We start from the raw sequence: 7,424 nt of genomic DNA, 5'->3' as shown, positions 1-7,424 counted from the left end.
CCCTCTTTCCTTGGTGCAATTTTTGGCAGAATATGTGACTTTGAGATTATCAGTAGGGAGTGGCTGGCAATTTGGCTTTAAATTTCCTAAACTTCCTTGAATGCTTAATTGTTTGTTAAGATGTCAGCTGCAAGATTGGTGAAGCTGGGGGGAAAAAAAGTGTGCATTCACATTGGCCCTATGTCTATTTTCACTGTGAAAGGAGCTGGCTGGAGAGTGTTGCAAACACTTGAAGCTATGCATTCTGCATTACAATGAAGTCATGCTGTATTACACAATACCTCGGTTTTTTTCTAAAAAGGACATCATATCCAAAACCTTTAGAATGCAAAGCAAGAGCAACAGATGACAAATACTAGGATGTGCTAAACACCAGAACAATTATATTAAAACAGACTTCTTCCAGATTGAAACCTCTCCAATTTTTACTTGGTAAATAATTAGATTGAAAACTACAAAGGACTCTTAAATATATATATATATATATATATATATATATATATATATATTAAGAAAGGACATGAGAATTTAAAAACAAAACCATAAAGAAAAAAAAAAAGCTAAAACTTATCTTCATGTCATGAATGTAATGTTTGGTGATTTTATGCTCACAAGTCCAATGTGTATCGGTTTGTTGATATTTAAGAATGTGTCATTCAACTTAGTCTTCCACCTATTTCTGAGAAAGAAAAATGCCATATTCACAGTTTGAGTACCTTGTCTGGTTCTGCTAATTATTCTAAGTAACAGGAACTTTAGTTTTGTTGTAGTACAGAGTCTCCTAAAAGTGATGCTATTACTGCGTCTCTCAATAATTATGTCTTTTCAAAGACAAATAAATGTCATTTTTGAAGGACAAATTAAATTTAGCAAAATCAGTTAGCATTTGAAAAACAAATAATATCTATAGCCATGATGTGATTTTAAATTCCTAATCTTATTCAATCCTAGTTAAATTTGCAGTTAGAACTTAAACACAGGTCTTTGGATACCAGTTCTTTATCCACAACACCAAATCCACCACAAAAATATGTCTACAATCTGACACATGGTAAAGAATGGACAAAGAGTTATTAAAATTTATACAGAACAGATTATAATATTCATGGAGTTACAACTATTTTTTTCCACTGTATTTTTTTTTTTTTTTTTTCATTTTGTTTCTATGATTCCTTCAGTTTGAAATCTTTTTCCTTCTGGACTCCCATAATATTTCTGGCCTGAAAGACATTTGGTGGTTATTATATTTTGCTGTTAGCTGTCTTTTTTTTTGTTATTATTATTATTTTTTTTATCTAGCACAGAGCTTGGCAGATAGTGGATGCTCAATCCATGTTTGTAAGGTGAAGGAGTAAATGCATAAAGGGTATATGCATGCATTTAGTTTCCATGGTTAAGCTGCAAGCTCCTGGAGAGCAGAGAATCATGTTACACTTCTGTAGCACTGCTCATGGTGTCTAGCAATAGGGAACACTTGCTAGTGATGATAACCACTATGAAGAGAAGACACAGAAAGAAAAGAGAAAGTGAGGAAGGGACGAAAGAAAAGAGGGATAAAAGTTTTTTAAAAAAGAGACTTCTGTTAAGGGTGATAAAAAAATTTGGAAATGGATAGTGGTGATGGTTATACAGTGTGATGAATAAAATCAGTGCCACTGAATTATACATCAAAATGTAGTCAAGTGGGAACTGTTTTGTTATATATATATTTACCACAATAAAACATAAAATAAAAACAGAGCAGTGAACTGAGCACAATTCCAACTTCCTCTTTGCATTATCTCAAATTTCCTCCTTGTTTCAATCTAAGGGAAGAAAGAGGCATTAAAGGATGGAAACTCAGAAGGTTTAATTATATAAAGTTTCAATTGTGACCAACATTTCAAATATATTAAATCATTTACTAACATAATGAATATTAAATTTCTCTAAAGTATTAACTAATTAATGAATTTAGAATATTATCTTGTGTTCTAACATTTCTGGGAATTTGGAATTTAGGAGAAATGTGGAGAATTAAAAAAAAATAATCCCAAAGACTTGGGAAATGAAATTAGAATTATTTTTTCCTAATGAATACACTTAACAGGCTACAGACTCTCTAATGTGATACATTTGGCAAAGAATAGGCCCTGTCATGAAACCTGAAAGAGGCCTGTGCCATTATTAATCTGCTACCCAGGCAACACTTTTTGGGCCTTAATGAATAGCCTCTAATTGGCTGAGATTGGCTTACATACTCACGAGCTGTTCACCAAATAAGTTTTTTCCTCAAGATTTCTTATCTTTCCCAGTTCTGTGATATAGGAAGATTACCATGCTAATATTATAGAATGTTCCATGACTCCTATGAATAATTACTTCATTAAAAGTATATATATATATATATATATATATATATATAAAATTATATACATACAACCAAAAATATGAATGAAAAATAATTTTTGCATTAAAAATAACTGGTAATAAAGAACATCTATATACTAAATATATATCACTGATATTCGGAACCTAGACAATATAGCTACACAGGAAAAAATAACACTTTCTTTTCTTTTAGAAATATTAAGATTGGAGATGATTAAGAATTGACCAAAAGGTCAGGAAGAGGATCCATTGATCCATCTATCAGTGAGATCATAAACCCCTTGAGGGCCAGGGCCATATTTTCCCTAGTTTCCTTTCTCAGGATTCCCACTGCAATGCTGTATATGCTTTTAAGGACTCACACTCAAGGTAAGATAGGCCAAGTAAGTCGGGCACAACAGAGACCTGGAGGTTTGAGAGAATGTCCAGCCTCATCCACATTACTCAAGAGTCCAATAAGGTCTCATCAGCTCAGCAACTCTTCTTCTTCTCTCCTCTCAGACACCTCTAAATATCTCTGCAATAACTAAAAACATGCTATTATTTGCTGATTTATTGTCTTTGATATGATTTCTTAGAAATCATGTTTGGAGGTTTAACAAAGGATCTATAGTTGAATGAATAGTATATTTGTGGCAATATCTGTCACTGATTGAATTGTGTCTCCCCCAAATATATGTTGCAATCATAAACCCTATAGCTGTGAATTCAATCCAGTTTGGAAATAGGATTTTCTTCATTATGTTAATGAGGCCATATCAGTGTTGGGTGTATCCTAAATCTAATCACTTCTGAGTTATAATGAGCAGTATAGGTAAAGAGACAAGAAAGCACAAATGGGGGACAGATGACATGTGAAGATCTCCAAAGAACCATGGAGCACTGAGGCTACAGAGGTTGAAAGAGGCCAGGATTTCCCCCCAGAGCTGACAGAGTGTTTCCTAGAGCCAGTGTCCTGAATTTGGACTTCTAGCCTGCTGAACTGTGAGAAAACAAATTTCTGTCCTTGAAAATCATCACCCACTTGTGATGATAACTAACTAACTAAGACAATGTCTACAAATGGTTTGGTGTGGATCTTTGGTAATGGAAACATGACTCTATCATCCCCAAAGTAAATAATATTGCATTTCACTGTCTGGACCATAATGCCTTTTCCATGAACACAACTCTGTGTGAGGGCTTCCTCTAGTATAGCACCAAGGCTTTATTGTCTACCCAGAATCCCAAACCTGTAATGGTCTGCTGGAGGACATCATTGATTCTGAGACAAATATGCCTCAGAAAGAAGGGGATGAGCTGAAACAGAGACCTTTGTAAAGGAGTGGTATGTGAGGCACAGAGGGGAAAATAGAAGGGGTGAAGGAAAGGAATATTGGAGAAAGAAGAACTGGGTGAGTGATGATAAGAGAGAAATGCATTAGAATAAGGGATTGGTCATGTGAACAGTCTGAAGTAAAAGTTTTTGCATGCAGATGTTTCATACATTATCATCCTGGCCAGAAATGGGAAGGGGTCATGTAATTCAGTATTTATCTGAAGATAGTTCTAATCCTTCTGAAGAACATGATAGCTGGTTTCTTATTATTGGAATATCATTGCTGCTGTCTTAGAACTCTGGTAGGGAGTAATCTTGTTACTACAGAATGCCTACATCATTGCTGAGATGTTTCAAATACACTTCTTTCATCTTTGCAAAATCATAAGTGTTCCCTGTTCATCTAGAAAGGCAGTGAAATAAATAGATTTTGTGTCTATGTGTGATGGGGGAAGGGTGGGGAATTGAGATATCAGTGGAGGATCAATCCTGTGGTAAAGAAGGGAGAAGCATCACAGAGTGATTTGTAGGAGTCAAAAAACTATAGAGAAAGAAGGCTCTTGTAATAAAATGTGGTGTCATAACTTCACCTCATGGCAGGATTGTAAAGGTGCTAAGTAGCTATGCACCTGGCAGTACAGTACAGGCTTGTCTGTTACTTTTCTTGGTCCTTAAAATGTCACATCACTTATACTATTTTTTAATTCTTTGTCTGTGGACAGATAATTGGCAGAGAAAACCAAGGACAGAAATTTTCTCAGAACATTCTGGTTATGATTTACAAGCTTCTGATATTTCCTGTCATGGAGAAAAGTACCTGGGAGCAGAAGCTAGAGAATGCGTAGCTGGTATCAAAGTTCCTTTCTTTGTATTGAAAGCTGTGACATTCAATCATTCCCAAGAATATTCAAGACCAAAATTAGCATAGAACTTAAGGTTGCCCTCATCTAAATCCCGTATTTCAGACATTAAGCACAGAGCAATCAAAATTCACAAATTCTAAATCAAATTCTTCTGCTTTGGCTTTTTGTCATAGAACCACAATAGAAAGCAACTATTTTCCTTTTAAACTGCATTATCATGTTATTTTGTAATTAAAAGTAACATTTACCATTTGTAACATGTGAAACAGAACCAAGGTATATAATGAAAAAGTATCACTTCCTCCATTGTTAGTTCAATGAGGCCAATCCTTTAAATGTTTGGTATGCATCTTTCTACACCTTGTTTGATGTTCATACTGACATGTACAAACACGTCTATGCCTATATACTTTTACTTTTTATGTAAATGATGCTATATTGCACACATTTTTCTGAAACTTAGCTTTATTTTAACCTGATGAATATCTCCTTTGGTTTGGAGGCATAGACCTAACTCATTCTTTTTAACAGCTTCATAATAATACTACACAGAATGGAAGTGTCTATTCAACCATTTCCAAATTGAAATTTAGGTTTTACAAAGTTTTTTTTTTCAGATGTTGTAGGAAAACGCCTTGGCTATTTGTTACTACTTCATTTTAGAATATTTTAAGTCAAGCAGAACTAGTGAATATGAGAAATGTAGTTGGCAATCAGGAAATCTCAATAGTTGGTTCACTAGGTACATTTAGAGTGGGAAGCTGGTTTTGAAGTTCCTATGTAAAGAGAAGTGTGAGACCCTATGCAAAGGGAAGTGCAAAGCTATAATATATAGGTTTGCATAATTAAGGTAGGATTTTCAGATACTCAGAAAAATAGTGAACAAAAATGAATACGTAAGCAGAATGTTGTATTTTCATCGTTTCTTCTTTCAAGAAAGGTCAAGTACTTTGCAGCCATTCTAATTGTCAAAATAAATTCTTTGTATATCAGAGAAAGTGGCAGAATGAAGAATTGTAATTAATTCTTTTAATACTCAAAGTAGAACAGGTATTCACTGGCTGAGAGAAACTCTCCAAGGAGTGTATCTACCTAATATAAATGTTTATCTCATATGCCTGTCTTTTGTTTGGCTGCAAGCCACAAGAGTGGGTTCAATTCCAGACCTGAAGAGCAGCGAGGGACCATAGTCTCAGGTGTTCAACCAGGCTCTATCAGACCCACAAACCTGGTCTTTTTTTTTTTTTTTTTTTTATGATTTTGAGTTTTGTTCCTATTCTTCTCCCACTCTATCCAGCATCTTCTACATAGATCCTCCTCCTAGTGGTTGACAGGGGTAGCTAATTCTTTTGGTCTCATAGTCATATAGGCTGAGGATTGCATGGTGTACCAGTCCCCAGGACTAATTGTTTCCATGTGTCTTTTTTTTTTTTTTTCATTTTTCTTTGCTCTAGATGAGGAGAGACCCATTGTTGCATCTAGATGGCTGCTTGCAAGCTTTTAAGGTCCCAGTCGCTATTCACCAAAGTAGGATGTGGAACAATGTTTTGTGTAGTATGTTATGCCAATTGAGCTTGATGTCCCCTGCAACAATGGTCCCACAACCACAGGTCCAACTACTTGCTTCCTCTGGGTAGCTAGCTGTGGCCAAGAAGTGACTACAATTGTGCACCCTGTCAGCTCTACTATATACCTGGGAATTCTTATAGAACATACAAATACACTTGTAGAACCATTGTCTGCCAACTCTATGCATGGTCTTGGGTACACTCCCTGCTGCATAGACTTACCTAATAGCTCAGCCTGTCCACCCATATATCCACCTGTGTATCAATGTTTGCCTTCACTGACAATCCAGTACTGTATGTGCATAAAAGTTCATCTTTGTTGTCTGTACTTCTCATGTACCTCTTTATATCTTCCTCTTCTTCAATCCCACGTGTTGATCACTGACATTTGGTACATTTCCCTTCTCTTCACTCAAATCAATACTTGTCTCTACCTATCTAACAGTGTCCCCTCCCCTCCCCTCCTACCCCTGGTAACCGGCAAAGAAAATTTCATTGCATATATAAACCTCTCCTTGACTTTTTACAATAATAGCAAATACAATATTTGTCCTTCTGTGATTGATTTATTTCACTCAGCATAATGTTCTTCAAGTTCATCCATGTTATGTGGTGTTTTGCTAATTCTGTTATTCTTTAGGGTTGCATAGTATTCCATTGTATGCATGTACCATAATTTGGTTATCCATTCTTCTGTTGATGGGTACCTGGGTTGTTTTCATCTTTTGGTGATTGTAAATAGTGCTACAATGAACATGGGTGTGGATATATCTGTTCTTGTCCTGGCTCTCACTTTAGGATATATACCTAGTGATGGAATGGCTGGGTCAAGTGATATTTCTAATTCCAACTTTTTAAAGAATTGCCACATTGCTTTCCATAGTAGTTGTATGATTTTACAGTCCCACTAGCAGTGTATGACAGTCCCAATCTCTCTGTAGCCTCACCAGTATTTGTCATTTTCTGTCTTGTTGAACATTGCTACTAGTGCTCAGGGAAGATGGTATCTCATTTTTGTTCTGATTTCCATCTCTCTAATGGCTAATGATTGTGAACATTTCATCATAAATTTGTTGTCCACCTGAATATCCTCATTGGTGAAGTGTCCCTTAGGGTCTCTTGAAGTAGTCTTTTGTAGTTTTCTTTGTACAGGTCTTTTGCATCCCTGGTAAGATTTATTCCCAAGTATTTATTATTATTATTTTTTTTGGTAGCTATTGTAAATGGTATTGATATCCTTATTTCTATTTCAGCAATCTCTTTGCTGGTGTAGAGGAATCCAACTGATTTTTGGATGTTGATCTT

The sequence above is a fragment of the Orycteropus afer genome, unplaced genomic scaffold (genome assembly GCF_000298275.1).
Source record: "Orycteropus afer afer isolate SDZICR_OR568_19922 unplaced genomic scaffold, OryAfe1.0 scaffold00087, whole genome shotgun sequence".
Taxonomy (NCBI): domain Eukaryota; kingdom Metazoa; phylum Chordata; class Mammalia; order Tubulidentata; family Orycteropodidae; genus Orycteropus; species Orycteropus afer.
Note: the sequence above shows the minus strand (reverse complement) of the source record.